General features: G+C 42.3%; 2 pseudogenes; one reads left to right on the top strand and one right to left on the bottom strand.

The window, feature by feature from the left end:
- Nucleotides 1-412: 412 nt before the first annotated feature.
- Nucleotides 413-7,171, bottom strand: LOC101147276 (3 beta-hydroxysteroid dehydrogenase/Delta 5-->4-isomerase type 1-like; annotated as a pseudogene).
- Nucleotides 7,172-11,337: 4,166 nt separating this feature from the next.
- Nucleotides 11,338-17,878, top strand: LOC129525420 (glyceraldehyde-3-phosphate dehydrogenase-like; annotated as a pseudogene).
- The last annotated feature ends 3,096 nt before the right edge of the window (nucleotides 17,879-20,974 follow it).

Genomic DNA, 20,974 nt, shown 5'->3' with positions numbered 1-20,974 from the left:
TACATGTGTGAAACATAGTAGAGCTTATTCATTCAGTCTTCATCCGCCCTCCCTGACCCTCCCACTACTCTGCCCACCTCCTAACCCCTGTTTCATCCTACTCTTCTAAATGAGAGATGGTGATACCTGGAAATGTAAAAGAAAGGAGAAAAGTATGTATTAACAGCAACCACACTTTTCTCCACTTTAAGCATTAAATCATTTATTACTCTTTTCATTGAACTCTGTGAAGAAATAGGAGATTTAAAAGAAAAAAAATCCCTTCTCATTTAAGAGGGGAAATGGAGCTATAGTAGTCGAAAGAGACCCTCAAGTTAAAAGAGATCCCAAATTGTTCAGAATCAGCCCACGAGATTTGGTAACAGCAAATCACCTTGTGTGTCCTCTGGCATATGATTAGGACAGAAAGCTTTTGGTTAGGCCACTGACTGCACAGGTTTTGATGGCACAGGAAGACAATAAGTTGGCTATTGTGTGAAAGGGAGGCAACAGGATCTGGGCTTGTGCCCTTGTCACCTTCTGTATGAAGCCAGGAGGATGGAGCTTGATGACATCGCCTAATAATACCCACATGCACATCTCTGTCATCCTTAAATCACTGAGTCTTGGACTTTAGGGTCTCCTTGTTCCAGTCCACAAGGGAACCAACCCACTCCCTGGTTTTCTGCTCGGCTTCCTCCCAGCTGTAAATTGGCTTATATGCCAGGTCTCGCTGAGCCTTCTTGTAAGAGAAGGTGAACATGCTGTTGGACAATGTCACTGTGTGGCAGTTGAAGGGAGGTCAATAGGTATAAATTGACCTGAGCAGGAAGCTCACTATTTCCAGCAGGAAGCCAATTCAGTACCTCAGGGCTAAAGGAAGCCTCCACCTGGAATCAAGGCAGAGGCCGAACTCTTTGCTCAGGGCGTAATTAAGGTTATCATAGCTTTGGTGAGGCGTGTCATCTGAGATGTAGTAGAACTGTCCTCAGACACTTGGGACCTTCTTGGGGCCCCACAGGGCCTCAAGGCCAGAATGTGGGCCCAGCCCACATAGACTGGATTGGTTGTGGAGAACTTTCCAACAGTTGACAGGATCGCATTGTTTTTCAAGGCCTTATTTATATTCGCAGTAAGAAATGGGCTTCCTTCCCCATAGATATGCATTGAGCTTAAGGCACAAGTGTACAACACGCCAGCATTTTTCAGAGTCCACACATTAGCCACCAGCACAGCCTTCTCAGCAAGCTTTTTGCTGTACGGATATGCAGCAGACCATGTGTTTTCCAGATGCTCTTGTTTGTGTCGATTCTGGAAAATCTCTTTGTAGGAGTTGGGCCAGGCTACCAGTATGCTGCTGGTATGGATGAAGACTAGCACACTAGCTTGGACACAGGCCTCCAACAGCTGTTGGGTACCTGCCCATGAAGAGCATGCTGTCAATGTCAGGAAATATCCCTAAGGGGGACCAACCACGTGAACAGATCCATGTGTCTCACTCCCCACTCCCAAGTTCAGTGGTTGTAATAGACTCGAGGTACATTCTTCAGTGGATCTGACTGAGATTGGGTCATGCTACAGCCATAGGAAAAACATAAAAATGAAAATCCTACTGGAAAGGCTAAGTGAGGTCTTAGTAAAGCACACCTCTCTATCTCCTGCCTCAGTCGAGAGACATCTAAACGATAAATTTATTACTCAGGCAGCTCCTGTCATCATGAGGAAGTTGCAGAAACAGGCTCTGGGATCAGATAGCACATTAGAGGAGCTCCTGAAAGTGGCCATCTCGTCTTTCCTCATAGAGACAGAAAAGCCCAGGAAAGAGAGAGGAGATACAGAAAAAAACCAAAAGCTTTACTGGCCTTTGTGCAAGCCCACAAACCCCAGAATTCCTGGGGTGCATCTGTTAACTGCTAAAGATATGCCAAGAACAGTTATGTCTCTTCTAAAGTTTAACCAGTCCAGGGTGACACAGCTCAGGGTACAATGTTGTTAGTATATTTTACTTCTTGTCTCTGTAATCTTTGGCACTAAATTCTTTCCTTGTATAATACACATGTTTAACTCTGTGCCTGTTAAAAAGCCCCAAGATTCTAGCAGACACACACAAGCTGCTGGATGTCAAGAGAAGCAGATCAGGGGAAGAAGACAGAAGCAGCTAGATGTTGAGGGAAGCACATCAGTGAAGAAACACAGGGCAGCTGGATGTCGAGAGGGATGCACTGACCAGCAGAAGGATGCAGAATTTGGCCAAGCAGTTAGGGAAGTGTCAGGCCACTAAGCAGCACACTCCAGGGGAAAACCATTCTTTTCTGGCTTCCTTCATCTGCTGAGAGCTACCTCCACTCAATAAAAGCTTGCACTCATTCTCCAAGCTCAGGTGTGATTCAATTTTTCTGGTACACTAAGAGAAGAACCCAGGATATAGAAAGCCCTCCGTCCTTGTGGCAAGCTGGACGGTCTAAGGTCTGATTGAGCTGGTTAACACAAGCTGCCTATAGACGGCAAAACTAAAAGAGCAAAACTAAAAGAGCACCATGTAACACATGCCCACTGGGGCTTCAGGAGCTGTGAACATTTGCCCCTAGATGCTGCTTTGGAGTTGGAGCCCTCCAGCCTGCTCATCAGTATGCTCCCCTAGTAGTCTGAGCAGGGGCACTGAAGGAGGGAGCCACACCCCCATCACACGCACTGTGAGGGGGACAAGGGATTTTTCCCATTTCATTCTCATCAGTGTACAACAAGATTTAAAATGATGACTATAGTGGCACTTGGAAGGTTTGATTCTGGCCCACAGAGGCAAGGGGTGGCTGGATATCAAGAGTCTGAAGTCAGAGTTTAGCTGAATTTGATTGGAGCCACAGTAGAAAGAGCATCCACAGCCTTTGGAGTCACACAGGGGTGAGTTTAAAGTCTCATTCTCCTACTTACTTACCTGGGGGGCCTTGGACAAGTTACTTGCCATCTCTCAGCACTAGTCTTCTCATGTAAAAAACTGAAGGTAGCAGCTTTGAACTCCCCCAGTTGGTAGTGATTAGCAAAGACGCTTGGCCCAGAGCATAGCAGGTGTTCAGTGGAGGGACTTCTCTTCTTTCATCGTTTATCTTTCTGATCCTTGTTTGCTCCACCTTGCTCCATCTCCTCCTCAGGCTACTGTACCTTTCACGTTGAAGTTCATGATAGACTCTCTGTGAGTGACACCGAAGATGTCAATGATAGAGGCGGTGTGGATGACTACCGAGATGTCCTGGCAGGCTCTCTTCAGGCATGACTGATCCAGAATGTCTCCTTCTAGCACTGTCATCTTGGTCTTGTTCTGGAGCTCTGCAAGAACACAGGTCAGGTCATTGGAAGGGTTTCCGAATCTGGCTTGGAAGTTTCCTGATAAAGATGATGTTACATAGGTGTTCGAGGATGGTTAGAGTTGGGTTGTTAGAGTGGAGGGTGTACATTCCATGGAAGGAACAATTAAACAAAGGCACAGAAGTCAGCACGTTTAGCAATTTTTTGGGAAAGAGCAAACATCTGTTTCTACCCCATCTCATTTCAGAAAAGTAATCTGAGCAATGAGCTGTCAGGTGTGCCTGGAATATAAGCACTGCTAGGGTCATGGGAGACTCACCAAAATTTTTAAGGAGAGTAGGGTGATTGTGGAGAGTTGGGTATAAGAGGGAAAAGTTTGAATTTAATTCTGTAGGTAATGCAGAATTGTGATTTTGGGTCTCCAGCACCATGTCACAGAAGACTCCTTATTTATATTTGGAACAAGTAGAGAAACAGGCCAGGGGTGGTGGCTCACACCTGTGATTCTAGCAATTTGGGAGACTGAGGCAGGTGGATCGCTTGCATCCAGGAGGTTGAGACCAGCCTGGACAACCTGGTGAAACCCTGTCTCTACCAAAAATACAAAAATTAGCCAGACATAGTGGTGAATGCCTATACTCCCAGCTAATAAGAAGCCTGAGGTAGGAGGATGGATGGGTCCCCGGAGGTGAAGGTGGCAGTGAGCAGAGATCATGCCTCTGGACTCCAGCCTGGGTGGCACAGCAAAATCCTGTTTCAAAAAGAAAAAGAAAAACAGAAGCAGAATTGTAGTGTAGGAAGTTAACCTTGCCTCAAGGATATAAAATGGACTGGTATAGAGGATATGAGAAAGCCAGGGGATCAAGAGATTAATCAGAATGTCTGTGCCAAAGTTTCGATGAGGACTGGAAGCAGGGTCCAGCAGTGGAAGCAGAGGAGGAGAGAGATACACCACGTTGGAATTTCAGACCTCACCTTGAAGGTCCTGGTACCTGTTGGATCTTGGCTGAGAGGAAAAGGAGAAGATAAAATCACCCCTATGGTTTCCTGCTTGAGCAACTGGGAGGAGAGTGGCGCCATTACTAGGGAATTGCAGAAGAGTTTAAATAATGATTTTTTTTGAAAATTCTTATTGGACATTATCAAAAGCAGGTACAAATGCTGAAAATGAGTCAGTCACCAATGAACTAACATCCAGCTGTGTAGCCCAGGGCAGCAGTTACAACATCAATGTCTTCAGGCTCCTCTGAAATCCACAGGTAGTGCTGCTGCCAGTAAAGTTGTCACCTGGAATTAGCCCACAAAATGAACACCATGCTACATGGAGCTCAGATAAATACTTTACACTCATTTGTGCTTTATAATCTGCATACGGCTCACAGCTTGCTTATTTCCTTTTACAGCTGTCTCATGAGGTAGGTATTCTGAGTCCCATTTTATTGGTGAAGAAACTGGGGCTCAGAGAGGTTAAGGGACAGATTAAAGGTCACGTTTCTAGTGAAGGCTCAAAGTTGCCCGCCCCACCTCCAAGTCTTGTACCCTGTACACCAGGTGCAGGAATAGCTGTTTACAATCAACTTTTCTGAGAAAGAGTAAGAATAAGTCAGTTTAACTGAAATTGGCAACAAAGGCCAAAGAACCGTGAGAGTAAAATTCAGAGTGAAAAATTCAAGGCTGGAAAAATTCCTTCCTGGGATACAGGTGGGACCATTTGCTCTTCTGATGCCTCTGCCTTGTTTTGTCTACTCCCAGCCCCTTCCCCCTGTCAGGCAACTCCAAGGAGGCCCTGCAATGGGGGAGGCAGGGAAGAGGCTGCTGGGGAGGAGGTGGGTGACAGCCTGAGAGTGGAATTTTCTCTGGTTGTATTTCCACCTCTGTACTTCCTGCTCCCTTTGTCTGCTTCCCATTTGCTGCCAACTTCAGACTGGCTCAAAGGAATTGCCATTTCAAAGCTGAAGAAGTCTAAAGCCAAGAGAAAATGACTCTTCCGCAGTGAGTTCACAGGGAACTACGGAGACCAGGAAAGGGGACTTTGTGGATGGAACCATTGCTCCCTCCTTCCTCAAGCTGCTAGACGAACTACTGCTTAAAAGCACAGATGCTGCACTAGACCTCATGGGTTCAAATCCAGCTTTGCCATATTCTAACTGTGGAACATTGGACAAGTTCATTAATCTCTCTCTGATTGTTTCCTCATCTGTAAGAAAGGAGGCTAATCACATTAACAATCTCATAGGGCTGTTATGAGCAGCAAATGAGTGGGCACATGCAAACCATGTAGCACAGTGCCTGGCACAGAAAAAACACTGAAAGGATTCTCTGTTTTCATCTTCATACAGTCTTTTGCCCATCCATTATACCCCTGCATTTTCACCGCAGGGGAATTATTCCTCTAGGCTAAGCATTGCTTTTTCTTTGTATTACGTGTTAGAGTACAAATATTGGTAGACATAATGATTACAATCATTTAAAATTCATGAAGTGTTAATATTTGTTTATCAAAGACACCATTAGAACAGAGGGTGGAGGAAATCAGAAGAGGTCAGAGAAGAGTGAAAGAAGAGTAGAGTGCTGGGTGTGGTCCCTGAGTGCTGTCAAGTGGGGACTCTTCCGTGGGCAGCACATGACCCTCTGCACAGTCAGAGCCCACATGTAGACACACAGTCCTCCCAATCCCGTAGGATGGGGAGGAGGACGGGGAATTGGACACACAGGGAGGCAAAAGGACAGACTGAAGACCCATTTTGCCAAGTGTCAGCCCCAGGGCCAAGTGAAGCCTCTGGATGAAGCTTTGGTCTGAGCTCTGCTACACATTAATTAGATGGCCTTGGCAAGTCGCTTTGTTTCTGGACCTTGATGCATTCATTGTCCACTTGGATGTCACCACTTTTCTACCTTCCTCATAGTGTTATTTGCACAAGGAGATGCTACACCAAATTCTGCAATTGCAGGGTGGGGGTGGGGGGAAGTGGGTATTGAGCAACAGAGACAAATGGTTTTAAAAAAAAAGCCATATATGAGAAATGAAAATGAGGCATGCCTGGCCTTATACTGCCTCTTACTCTGTCTCTGCTCTGTGCTGTGTGCTTGTGCACACTGTCTCCCTCTCACTGATGCTCTCTCTCTCACTCTTTCTCATTCATTCTCCATCTTTCTCATTTTCTCTCTGTGATTTTTGTCTCCCCTTCATTTTCTCTCTCTTTCTCACTCTCTGACATGCACACACAGGCACACATGCACACACGCTCACACTTAAACACTCATCTTTACCTCCGCTTCCTTTTATTTTACCTCCACTAAAGATGCTGAGGATGCTATGAAACAAAACAAAGCTTGGGGCAGTCTAGAGAGGCAGGGACCCACTGATGAGGTCTCCAGGTAAATGCGGTCCTTTGTGAATGTTGTGAAGCAATTGCCAAGACAAAAAGCTTCACAGCATAAAAGAGTTGTAGACAAGAATGAGAACTGATGTGGGATTTTCCAGATGAAAAGGGGCCTGGAGGCTGAGGTGGCTGCCTCTCAAGTTCTGGGTCAGGGCCGGAATCCAGTGTCTGGACAGCCTGTCCAGTATCTTTCACACTATGCCATTTTATACTATTTAATTTTCTTTTTTTGATGACTTTGGATGTGAGATTGGCGTAGATTTGGCTACAACTTGCCATAACTTGCCAGAAAAGCTCCACCTTCCCACACCCATGCAAGGTTTAAAATGTAGCCACACACCCATGACTCAAGTTTACTTACTAGAAAATGTCTCCCTCAATCCTGATCTGAAGGCCTTGTCCAAGGCCCTGATCTCCTTTAGCTCCTTCTCCTTCACCAAGAGGTTGACGATCCTCTGACCCAGAAACCCTCCTGCTCCTGTCACAAGGCAGCTCCAGCCCATCATGGCCAATCCAAGATTGCAGGAAACACTCGCCAGGAAATAGAAGATCCTGGGGAGCAGATCTTATTCTAGGGTGACCATGGAGAGGACTAAAAACAGAGGTAAAATGGTTATAGACTTGCACAGATGCCTTATTTTCCTCCACCACATTGTTTGCAAAAATTCCATGTCCCCACCACTGCCAAGAGTAGCTGAAAGAAAATGAAAAAGCTTTCACCATTAATTAAATGGTTAAAAGGCTGGACAGAAGAGTCGAGGTGCTGGCCACTTCGTCCACTAAGGCAGCCCTGGAGCTTTATGCTCTGTGGCTCCTAGCTTGCCCCTTATCACTCTGAACTCATGCCACATACTCATTGCTCCCACCTCCTCCAGCATCCCTTTTCTCAGAAGAGTAGTGACCTTTAGGTTATATCTCTAATTCTTCCCAGGAACAGGAAGAGAAATCCAATCCTAAGGCCACTCTTCGAAAAAGATTAAGTGGTAAAATGTGTGGTAAAGAGTCTATGGAAAAGAGTGTGGTAAAGAGTCTTAGGTTTAGCCTTAACAGGACGCTGGTCAGTTCATACCAGCTGTCTGGGATCTGCAATCTGTGAAGTTAAACTAGACTGGGAGAAATCTCCAAGTGCAATGTGAACTTTGCCTTTGTGCAGTAAATATGTTTGGAGGGGAATCCACATTAGCCCATTATTTCCTGTCTGAGTGTCATTTGAAATGTTGCTGCTATCTTGCAAATTTTAGAAATTTGCAATGGTGACAGCTCCAATCACTTAGTTTTATGTGAGGTGACTTTCTTTCCTACTGAATATATCCAAGACCTCAATTGCAACTTTCCCCTGAAGAGCTCTGGGTTACTAGATGAAGAACATCATTGAAGGAAAGGTATCTATTGATAACTGCTTAATAATATGGCCCGTACCACAAGAGTGGAGATTGTAGTTGTTTGCCCCAATGACTCTTGTCATAGATGTTTGAACTTATGCCATATTTTTGGCTGCAAAACCATTTTCAGCAAATTCCTGAACTGAACATGCTGTGAGTGCTTCTGAAGCCTATGCATTAGAACTGCCCAAATTTACCCACTGTAAGCTCCTGAGACACTTTCTTTACTTAAAAAAATGTAATTTATATTCATTAAACTGCCCAGATCTCAAGTGTTCAGTCCAGTGAAACTTGACAGTTATATATGCCCATGTAACTACCATCCAAAAAAACAGAGGCCATTTTCTTCTTGAAAAGAAGTTCTTAGTTAATTCCTTGCACTGTACCCAACCTACTTGGTAGGCAACTACTTTCTGATTTTTATTCTCATAGAATTCTTATTTTATTCCCATATTTTCCTAACTTTTTATTTTAAGATTTCTGTGGTTCTGGATACATATTTAAATATAAAATCATTCTGAAATGAAGTTTTGTTCATGGAGTATAGAAAAATTAACCATTGATTGTCTCTATTGTTTGTTCATTTTTTATTTCATGATTTTCTTTATTATTGGCTTACATTTATTAATTTTGGGTTTATTTTACGCTTATTTTTCAGTATTCTTATGATGAAAATATAGATAATTGACTTTACTCCTTTGTTCATTTCCACTATAGGCATTTAAAGTTGTAAATTTCTCTCTAAGCACTATGTCAGCTGTAGCCAACATTTTGATGCATTGGGTTATCATCACTCAGTTACTGATGTTTTACATTTTTTCTTGTGAGTTCATCTACGACCAAAGTGTAATTCAGATTATGTTGCTTGTTTTCTAAGATTGGGGGCTTTCTAGATATCTTTTTTTTTTTTTTTTGAGACAGAGCCTCTCTCTGTCGCCCAGGCTGGAGTGCCGTGGCAAGACCTCAGCTCACTGCAAGCTCCGCCTCCCGGGTTCATGCCATTCTCCTGCCTCAGCCTCCAGAGTAGCTGGGACTACAGGCGCCCGCCATCACGCCCGGCTAATTTTTCTATTTTTAGTAGAGATGGGGTTTCACCGTGTTAGCCAGGATGGTCTTGATCTCCTGACCTTGTGATCCGCCCGCCTCGGCCTCCCAAAGTGCTGGGATTACAGGTGTGAGCCATTGTGCCCCGCCCTCTATATATCTTATTGTTACAGATTTCTAATTAAATACTATTGTGGCCATAGCATATTCTCCACCTGATTCTGATCCTTGGATATATATTGAGACTTATTTTATGGTGCAGCAAATAGTCTATGTTGGTGAAAATGCCATAAGCACGTGAAAAAATGCTTTTTGCAGTTGCTGGAAATAATACTCTACAAATGATTTGGTTTGAAACCCCACTCTGGGTCTTGCCCTCCTCCCATGTTGTACACATTCATCTGCTACTTGGGGTCTGACTACCAATGTTTCAAACCCACTTGCCTAGGAAAGGTTGGCCCTGTGCTGGAAGATGTAGCAGCTGGTTCTCTGAAACTATCGGAACTAGCTACAGGCCCTGGGTCTTGCTGAGACTTGTGGAGCACTATCTGAAACCACTCAGGTGCATCGCATGCCTTTGTCTGCTGTATCAGATGCTGGAGTGTACCTTATAGATACCCCATCACCTTCAGGGTGGGGCCGGACATTCCCTCAGCTGTTGAGAGTTCTGGAGGCTGATAGATTTCAGCCAGTGTCTCTTGGAATCTCTGAGTGGAAGCAATAAATATAAACCCTAAAGAAAGTGAGAAATTAAACAAAGGGCAAGACAGATGGGGCCCACACTACTAAACTTTTTTGTTTTTAAACAGCTTTACTGAGGTATAATTGACATATCATAACATTCACCTTTTTTAGTGTACAGTTCAATTATTTTTAGTAAAATTTTAGACATGTGTGACCATTACCACGATCCTGTTTTGCAACATTTCTATCATTCCTGAAAAATCCCTCGTGCTTATCAGTTGCCACCTTTTATTCCCACTCCCCAACTCAAGGCAACCCTTAATTGACTTTCTGACTCTACAGATTTGCTTTTTCTGGACACCATATAAATAGAATCATGCAATATGTGGTCTTTTGTATCTGTCTTCTTTCACCTAACTTAATATACTTTTGTGTTTTATCTATGTTGTAGCACATATCAATATTTCATTCCTTTTAGGTGTCAAATCCTATTAAATTGTATTGATAGTTCCCATTTGTTTGTTCATTCATCTGTTGATAGATATTTGATGTGTTTCCACTTTATGGACTGTTATGGATAAAGCTGCTATGAATATTCATTCACATTCATGTGTTGTGTGGACATAGGTTTTTGTTTCTTTTGGGTAAACAGCTAGGAGTGAAAGTGCTAGGTCATATGGTAAATGTATCTTCAAAGTTTTTAAGAAACTGCCAAACTGGTTTTCAGCATGGCTGCATGTCCCATCGGCAATGCATGAGTAGTTTGATTTTTCCACATCATTGTTTTTTCACTTCCTCCAGTTGCTTCTGTCCTTTTTTATTATAGCATTCTAGTGGGTAAGAAGTAGTGTCTCATTGTAGTTTCAATTTGCATTTCCCTGCTCACTAATGATGCTGACTATGTTTTCATGTACTTTATTGGCTATTCCTACACCTTTTTAGTGAAATGGCTATTTAAATATTTTGCCCATTTATAAAATTAAGTTATTTATCTTTTCGTTGTTCAGTTGTAAGTGTGTTTTATATCCTGGATATAAGTCCTTTATCAAACATAGAATTTGATTTTTTTTCTCAGTCTGTGGCTTATCTTTTCATTTTCTTATTGTTGTCTTTAAGTGCAAACATTTTTAGTTTTGATCATGTTTCATTTTTCAACTCTTTTTTTAACCAGGAAAAGTTGAGTTTTTGTCTAATTCAGGATCATGAATACGCTAACCTATGTTTTCTTCTAAGAGGTGTATAATTTAGCCTTTAAATTTAAGCCTATAATTTATTATGAGGGAATTTTTGCCTATGTCTGTGTTAACGGCCTGGATTCATATGGCCAATTGATTTTGACAATAGGAAATCCAATGGGGGAAAGCATAGTCTTTTAACCAAGTGATAATTAGACAACTGAATTGTCCACATGCTCAGGGAATGTCAGCCTGCTGTATCAAGTGATGCTCATCTGAGTCACCACCTATTGGCATCTGAGCATGTGAAGAATTTCTCAGTATGATAATTATGGGTTAAATAATATGCTGTAGCTTTCTGCTTCTCCCATTTGACAGACAGCATCATCTTCTCGTGCAGAGCCAGCCACATCCCTGAGGCACCATGGTGAAAACGAAGGCCTAAGTCAATGGATTTGGCTTTATTGGGTGCTGGGTCACCAGGGCTACTTATAACTCTGAAAAAGTGAATATTCTCACCATCAATCACCCCTTCATAGAGCTCAACTACATGGTCTACATGTTCCAGTATGAGTCCACCTATGACAAATTCCATGGCACCATCAAGGCTGAGAACAAGAAGCTTGTCATCAGTGGAAATCCCACCACCATCGTCCAAAAGCTAGATCCCACCAAAATCAAATAGGGTGATTCTGGAACTGAGTACATCATAGAGTCCACTGGTGTCTTCACTACCATGGAAAAGGCTGGAGGTCACTTGCAAGGTTGAGCTAAAAGGGTCATCATCTCTGCCCTCTCTGCTGATACCCCCATGTTTATAATGGGTATGAACCATGAGAAGTATGAAAACAGCCTCAAGAACATCAGCAATGCCTCCTGTACCACCAACTGTATGGCACCTCTAGCCAAGATGATTCATGACAACTTTGGAATAGTGGAATGACCCATGACCACAGTCAGTGCTATCACTGCTACCCAGAAGACTGTGAATGCCCCTTCGTGAAACTGTGGCATCATGGCCGCAGAGCTCTCATCTTTGCATCTACTGGCACCGTCAAGGCTGTGGGCAATGAGATCCATGGGCTGAACGGGAAGCTCGCTGGCATGGCCTTCCATGTACCCACCACCAATATGTTGGTCATGGACCTAACCTGCCATCTGGAAAAACCTGCCAAATATAACATCAAGAAGGTGGTGAAGCAGACATCAGAGGGTCCCCTCAAGGGCATCCTGTGCTACACTAAGCACTAGATTGTCTACTTCAGCTTAACCATTGACACCCAGTCTTCCACCTTTGATCCTGGGGCTGTCATTGCCCTCAGTGACCACTTTCTCAAACTTATTTTCTGGTATGACAATGAATTTGGTTATAGCAACAGAGTGGTGAACCTCATGGCCCACACGGCCTCCAAGGAGTAAGACCTCTGGACCGTCAGCCCAAGTGAGAGCATGAGAGGAAAAGAGAGGCCCTCAGGTGCTGGGGAGTCTCTGCCACACTCAGTCCCCCACCACACTGAGAATCTCCCCTCCTCACAGTTTCCATGCAGAACCCCTGAAGAGGGAGGGGCCTAGGGAACCCCACCTTGTCCTGTACCATCAATAAAGTCCCCTGGCTGTGCTAGGCCAAAAAAAAAAAAAAATGCTATATTAGGAAAACTCACAAAGATTACTGATCAGAAAAAGAATAGATAGCATGATTTCTGTATCCTCTTTTTTATGCTAATGCATAAATGGTCAAGAAATGATGGGCTCACAACGGCAATCTGCATTCCAATGTAGGAACACTAGTCTCCCTTATTATAATTTTTTTTTTTTGTCATGTAAGCAGAAGGACACAGCTTTAACAATGGAGGAACACACAGGCTGTTGGTGTGAAACAGTCTGGGTTTAGGTGCCAACTGTTCACAAGATGGTGAAACTCAACTGCCCAGCACCTAGAGTCCTTGGGCCTCATGCAAAGAGTTTTCCTTTTCTTAGGGGATAAAGCCACCCATTGTACAGGGAGCTATAGTAGGCACAGCCCCTCATGTTGGGAAAAGGAAATCCCTCTTCTAGGCCAGCTTATTAAATTTCTGGGTTACTTTAGGATAATTACACCCCTTGTGCTATAGTCCTAGAGAGGTCAATTTGGACATGAGTAGCATAGAATAATTTTTAAAGGCACAGGACTAGATGAAATAAACTAGGGTAAGAATATTCATGGATAAAAGGGAAAGTTCCTGGACTGAATCCTGGAATAGATATATCAATATTTAGAGGTTGAACAGAGAAGGAGGGACCAGCTAAATGTACTGAGTAGGAGTTGGTAGCAGGCAAGAGGAAAATTAGGAGATGGCCTTGTAAAAGTCAAGCAAAGAAAGTGTTTCAAGAAGAGTGTGGACCACTACGATGGATGCTGCTGATGCATCAAATGCAATAGGAAAATAATTGATTATTGATTTTGACAACATCTTAAGTAATTTGGTAAGAGAAATTTCCAGGAACTGTTGGGTTGAAAGTTCAATTGGAAAGTCCAACACACAATTTATCTGTGTGATGAGGAATAGAAGAAAAATGTGAAGACAGTGACTTAATAAACACCTGTTCAAGAAGTAGTGTCATGAAGATCTCAGTAAAAAGGTGTTACAGCCAGTGGAGTCAAGAGTTTGTTTTTGTTGTCTTAAAACTGGAGTGCTGCCTTTATGAATCCTCAGCACCTTGTACAGAGCAAATGTTCAAACATTTTTGAGTGTTTGACTCAATAAAGCATCTGTGTCTCATACACCTTTTTATTACCATAAGAATTTTCACAACATCTGACACGTAATAGAAACTTAATAAATGTTTACTGAATAAAAATGAAAGGAAGGATGAGTGAACAATCAAGGACTCTAGAATGTCTTAGTGCTTTTGAAACTTAGTGCTTATGAACTAATACATAAAAAGAAATAGAAGAGAACAGTGACCACAAAAATGAAAAAAGTAGAAAGTTTTCCATACTAATGTGAGGCTGGGACCAATGAACAGGCCAAAGCTGTTTGCCAAGGAGAAGCAATTTTCCTCCCAGCTAAAACATGGATATGAGTAGGGTCCCAGGTGTTTGAAGGTTACTTGAAGAGCCAGTTTTCAGAAGTAGGGAAAAATGGGCCATCTCCTCCACCATACAGGAGAACTGGGGGCAGAGCTTTTGGTTTATATGAGCTCAACTTGGCTATCTTTCCCAGCAAGGCCTTTGGAGTGACGAAGAAGAAGTCTTTGGCAAAATCTCTTTTCCATCTCCTACTTAATTCTCTGTTTGTCAGTTATTTTGGGAAGGTCACATAGCTGCCATTCAACCAGGTGCTCCAGAGGCTGACAATGATGGTATGGTAGCCAGCCTCTAAGGTGACTCCAGTGGTTCTACTTCTTCATATTCATTCCCTTGTGTGTGGGCTGAACCTAGTAACTTGCTTTTAATCAATATGATAAGACAAAAATGATGGGATGTTACTTCCATGCTTAGGTTAGAAAAGATCGTTACTTCCATCTTGATTTTACATTTCCTCTTTCTCACTGGGCTGGATGAAGCAAGCTGCCATGCTGGAGAGGACAACATAGCAATGAACTGAGGGCAGCCAACAGTCAAAGGGGAGCTGAGGCTCTCGGTCCAATAAGCTTCGAGGAAGTGAGTCTTCCAACAATTATGTAAGTGAGCTTGAAAGTAGCTATTTTCCCAGTTGAGTCTTCTGATGAAATTGGAACTTTGTGCCAATCCCAGAGTTCTTGGAACTCCAATGTTTAAGAAAAAAAAAAATGCCAGGTGCAGTGGCTCACACCTGTTAATTCCAGCACTTTGGGAGGCCATGGAGAGTGGATCACCTGAGGCCAGGAGTGTGAGACCCACGTGGCCAACATGGTGAAACCCCATCTCTACTAAAAATACAAAAAAATTAGCTGGGCATGGTGGCATGTGCCTGTAATCCCAGCTTAATGGGAGACTGAGGCAGGATAATTGCTAGAACCCAGGAGGTGGAGGTCACGGTGAGCCAAAGGTTGCAGTGAGCCGAGATCATGCCACTGCACTCCAGCCTAGGTGACAGAGGGAGACTCCATCTCAAAAGAAAAAAAAAAAGAAAGAAAGAAAGAAAGAAAAAAGAAAAAAAAAGGTAGACTGTCATACTTTCAACAAGCTACCTTCTTTCCTTGGGGACTTCTCTTGTATTACAAAGAACATTCACCCTTAGTTAAACTCAGTTTGAAAACTACAAGTGGTTTAGCAAATATTAGATACAGTGAAGTTTCTATGTGTTGGTGAAGATGTGGGGAGACAGGCATGTTATTTGTGGGGAGACAGGCATGTTTTTTGTGGAAGTGTAAGTTTATGCAAATTTCTGGTGAGTATTTGACAAAATATTTTAAACTTTCACACACTTGACCCAGCAAGTCCACTCCAGATATTTATTTTAAGGAAAAATCAGTTGAGATCAGACCAAGAGGTCATATGGGACATCTCCTTGCACATAGAAAGCTCTACATATGAACTCTAATATATTAATTGAGTCATTTACTATATATGGCACTTTACATATATTTTCTCATTTAATTTTTAAAATAGACTTTATTTTCTATAACAGTTTTAGCTTCACAACAAAATTGAGGGAAAGTGCAGAGAGTTCTCATATACTCTCATTCCCACACATACACAGACTCTGCCACTATCAACATCCTGCACCAGAATGGTACATTTTGTACAATCAATTGATTTGCATTGAGACAACTTTATCACTCAAAGTCCACAGTTTACTCTTGGCCTTGTACATTCTCTGAGTTTTTACAAATGTATACTGACATGTAAACACCATTTTAGTATCATCTGCCCTAAAAATCCTCTGTGCTCTGCCTATTCATCCCTCTATGCATCTTGACTAGTACAGCCATTGACTTTTTACTGTCTCCAAGGTTTTGCCTTTTCCAGAATGTCATATATTTGGAATCGCACTGCATGTAGCCTGTTCATTTTGGTTTCTTGCATCTAGTAATATACATTTATGCTTCCTCAGTGTCTTTTTAAGGCTTGGTAGCTCTTATTTTTTTACCACTTAATAATATTCCACTATCCATTGAACTACTGAAGGGTGATTTGACTGCCTCCAAGTTTCAATAATCATGAATAAAGCTGCTGTAAAGATCTAACCTAAAAGTATGTTTTTGTGTGGACATAGTTTCTTATTTATTTGTGTAAATGCAATAGAGCATAATTGCTGGATAATGCATTAAGAATATGTATAGCTTTATAAGAAACTGCCAAACTGCCTTACAAACTCTACCATTTTGCATCCCCACCAGCAATGGATGAGCATTCCTGATGCTCCACATTCTTCCTAGCATTTGGTGTTGTCAGTGTTATGGATTTTCACCATTCTAATAGATGTGCAGGGGTATTTTTGTTTTAGTTTGCAATTCTCTAATGACATATGATATTTAGTATCTTTTCACATGTTTTTTTTGTAATCTATGTATCTTCTTTGGCAGGTATCTGTTCAGGTCTTTTGCCTGTTCAGGTCTTTGTCTTTTGCCTTTCTATCAGATTGCATTCCAAATGTAAGACATTTTCAGAATTGAAGAGATTCCTTCTGAGATTTTTATATGCATCTCTTCAGTTTACTGTGGGCATTCCTTTTCCCATGTTTCTGAGCAATGGAGAACAGCTTTTCGGTATTATCTTGATAATATTCTTGCTCATTTCCCTTGGAATTTTTGATCTAGCCCTCTGAGCCCAGTTGCAACCTAAAAAATTATACCCATGTGTGTCCAGGAGCACAGTTATCACCAGGTAGATGTATACAAAGAGAGCTTCTACTACATTTTCTTGTAAAGTAAGCTAATGTCATTGTCTGTATGCCATATTGTTTTAATACCATATGCTCATGTGATTTGTTTCACTCTTACCACAAACCAATCTCTAATGACTCCCCTAAGTCCTCAGCTTGTGATTTCATGGTTGAAGAGATGACCTTAAGTGGGCCACTACACCTGCATTGAAGTCCTTGTAATAAAAGAAACTTGGGGAAATTTTGCAACGTGATCACTTACAAGCAGGAAAGCATGAAAAAAACTGATTTGCAAGATTCTGACTGGGTGTTTGGAGGGGTGGACATTATCGTACTTATGTTTTCTCTGATTTCAAGTCTTATCTTCAAGGCTTTTTTATTTATTTACTTAACCACAAAGAACAATTTAATACTGAAATGTTCTTATCTTTTTCTAATGTGAGGAGAATCATGAGACCACAGTTATAAACTTAACACAAATGGAAGGAGGCTAAGAAAGATGGTATCTGACAAAGAGTTCTATGATTTAGAAGGGAAATTCCAAAGAGTAAAGTTCTAGAAAGGGCACCAAGTCCCACTGTCCATGAGGGTGATTCCTGATGGATGACAGGGGTATTAGGGTTGGGGAACAGGCCAGGGGAGAGCAAAGTCTGCCTAGGTTTGGTCATTTACTGTGGGACGTGGCTGGTGGGACAGCTCTTCACGAGTCTGCCCACAGTCTGAGGCTGTGTTCTTGGGGACTGCTGGGTAAGAGAAGATTTCTTAGACTTTAATCTCTGCCATCCATTTAGCTCTGTAGTAGTTTATTAAGAAAGCCTCCATCTATCTACTAAAACTATCCAATATGACCAAAATAAACATATCTCCTTTCTCATTTACTGGTGAAGAACTGGACTTGTCAATATTAATTTGCTTCCAGCGTCCCTGAATCTCTTATTTGAAAACTCTGCTACTTTTCTTGGAGGTCAGTGCATTGCACAGAATAGACATTAGCCAATGTGCCATAAAATCCTGTAACATTGTAGGTCATGACAAAGAATATTTTAGGCTTTTCTTTGCTCCTCTGTTCTTTCTTGTTCTGCTCTTTCTGGCCTTGGCTCTGTGACTCAAAGTAAAAAATATCCCCAAAGTTCCTTGCAGCAGTGCATGAGTTAAGCTAAACCAAGATCACTCTTGTCTCATATTCTTTTTAATCTCATGAACTTGTATGGTCTGAATATATCCCCTTCAGATTCACATGTTGAAACTCAATTGCCAATGTGATACTGTTTAGAGCTGGGGCCTTCAGGAAGTGATTAACATATGAGGACAGGGCTTTCATGAATGGAGTAAGTGACCTTATAAAAGGGCTTCAGAAAACTAGCTGACCCCTTCCATTCTTCTGCCACATAAGGACACAGTGTCCACCTTTTGCAGAGGATGCAGCAAGAAGATGCTGTCTTGGAAGGAGACACAGGGCTCTCACCATACATGGAACCTACCGACATCTTGATCATGGACTTCCCAGACTCTGGAACATTAGAAATAAGTTTCTGTTATTTGTAAATTATCCAATCTGGTATATTTTGTTATACTAGTACAAAACGGCTTAAACCATGAAGCTTCCATTTTGTTTCAAGTCACATGTTGCCATGCAAATAAGGGTGTTGAAGGTCATCTTCAAGGCCCATGGTCATCTAGGCATCCTGTCCCATAATGCAGCTGTGACTGCTGTGTCAGCCAGTCAATCACCCCTAGATATGTGATTTCTTAGTATGTCCCTAAACTTTCAGCACAAGCACTCCCTGCTTGCTGCCAGATTAAAGACTCCTCCCTGGCCTCAAATTACCAGCCACCAATGCAGCAGACAAATTGACAGCTACATAAAAAGTTAAGGCCTAACACTGGGAGCATGGTGATTTCATTTTTCTTTTTATCAACCCATTAACAGTGACATCTAATTTAGACTTCTGAGCTTCTTTTCAATGACCATGATTCTCCAAAGTGTCCACTACTCTTCCAAATATTCTAACGACACCTGCTTCATATTTTCCTTTCATCTGGCTTGACTGTGCTGCTCTGTTTAACAGATAGAGAGTATGAGTTCTGTTGGAAAACATTTTATAGGTGTAGCTCTTTTGTCCAGAGTTCAAAGTTCCAAACTTATTTCCTAGAGATATACGGGATGTGCAAAAAATTATAATCCACTGACGGTTTCAGTCATTACTGATCTGCCCTTTTAAGATCTTTTATTCTGAGAAGAACCAAAGGGACTGCTTTGAGTCACACATTTTATGAACTAATTTTTTAAGGGACTGCTGTTTTGAAAGTTTGGGGGTTCACTTCTTTTTACTTCTGGGTTCTGAATTGCAGTTGTAGGCAAGTAGAGCTGTACCGCCATACTTCATTTTTCCTTTCTAAATATGTGGTGGTGGACACCCTATATATAGATATTTGGGTTAAGCAAATAGACCTTAAAAGTTATTACCAGGTGGTCTGCTATGGGACTGCTTTCTCTTTTGGTGTTTTCCATGCTAATGTTCTTTTGACCCAGCTCTTGGCTCTGTGGGTTAATATGGGCAAAAGTGAACCTGTACTATGGCGTGGGTTCATGCAGGAAAGTGTCCAGTCAAGGAATGATAGAAGACTTTTCAGGTCTGTTGGCTTAGGTAGTGACCCATTCTGCTGGGTTCCATCCTAACTCACTGTTTTCCTCCTCTGACTGCTATAATTCTCCAGATGTGCTGATGTAGTTTGATCCAGCTTTGCCTTCCTGGATTAATTTATTTAATAAATATTTATGAGGCCCTCTATGACACTGGGCATGATTCTAAGCTCTTGGGAACGTAGCAGGGAGCAGGACTGCCTAAGGTCCCTATGCGGGTACAGATAAACAACAAAATCTACAACTGAGGTTAGTTGCAGGTTTTGGTAAGAGCTAGGAGAGAGACAACGTGATGTGATGAGTGAAGCAGAGCGTATTTCGGAGAGGATAGTCAGGGATGTCTCACCTCCTTAGGGAGGTGACAGTTCAGCTGAGATCTACATGTCAACAGAAAGCCAACCATGAGAAGATGAGGAACGCCATTTTATGTAAAGGGAATGACAAATGTGAAGATTCAGAGGCAAGAAAGTTTTGCTTGTTTATGGAATAGAAGGAAGGTCCATCTCTCTGGGCATCATGAGTAAAAGGGAAGTGATGAGGAGTTGGAAAGTTGAGCAGATCATTCAGTGCCCGGGAGAGCTGGAGATCAGTTTATAGTGTGTGGTAAATGGAATGGGAAGCCACAGGAAGGTTTTAAATAGGTGAGACATAGGATTTGATTTTACTTTAAAAAAATCTCAGGCTGTTGTATGGAGAACAGAGTTTGGCAAGCAGCAAGAGAGATCATGGGAAAAGCCGCTGCTGCCACTATTCATTTAGACAGATATATTTTTTTCTCTAACCTTCTTTCTTTCTTGTTTTTTTTTTTTGAGAGAGGGTCTTGCTCTGTCACTCAGAATACTGATGTGCAGTGGCACGATCCTCAACTTCCCAGGCCAAGAGATTCTCCTACCTCAGTCTAAGGAGTGGCTGGGACCACAGGTGTGCACCACCATGCCTGGCTAGACTTTTAACAAATTTTTAATTTTGTAGAGATGGGGGTCTCCCTATGTTGCCCAGGGTGGTCTCAAAATCCTAGGTTCAAGTGATCCTCCCACCTCGGCCTCCCAGAGTGCTGGGATTACAGACATGAGTATCCATGCCCAGCTATCTCTAACTTTGCTGTGAGTGGGCCTCTGCCCACCTTCCAATTAGAGAAACTGTACCTGGTCACCTTGGAATTCTTGAGGTTTGATTGGTTTAAGCTACAGATTTTCTTAACCTTGGAGAGCTGTTTTGTTTTTCTTTTAAATGTAGAGAGTGATTCGTTAGAGTGAGGCCTAAGTATCTGTAATTTTGTAGAAACTCCCCAGGTGATTTTAATGAGGAAACAGGGTTGAGAACAGTGTGGGACCAATTAGGGACCCCCCCATTCTTTCTTGGGGATTACAGTAAGTATAAAACATAAGGCTCAAATCCTCTCCTCCACCAATATTATGGAGGCAAAGGGCAGTGCAAGGTGCAACAGGCTTTGTCTGCTTCTGGTAGGCCACCTTTCACACAACTGCTCCAAATAGTGAAGACAGTAAAATAAGAGCCAGGAAAAGTGCCTGTCTTGGCTGTCCATTAGATAACTTCCACTGCTTCCATCAGTCCAGCAGTGGAAGGCTGC

The sequence above is a fragment of the Gorilla gorilla genome, chromosome 1 (assembly GCF_029281585.2).
Source record: "Gorilla gorilla gorilla isolate KB3781 chromosome 1, NHGRI_mGorGor1-v2.1_pri, whole genome shotgun sequence".
In the NCBI taxonomy this organism is placed as follows: Eukaryota; Metazoa; Chordata; class Mammalia; order Primates; family Hominidae; genus Gorilla; species Gorilla gorilla.
The sequence above is the reverse complement of the archived record's forward strand: the minus strand, read 5'-3'. Positions and strand labels throughout refer to the sequence as shown.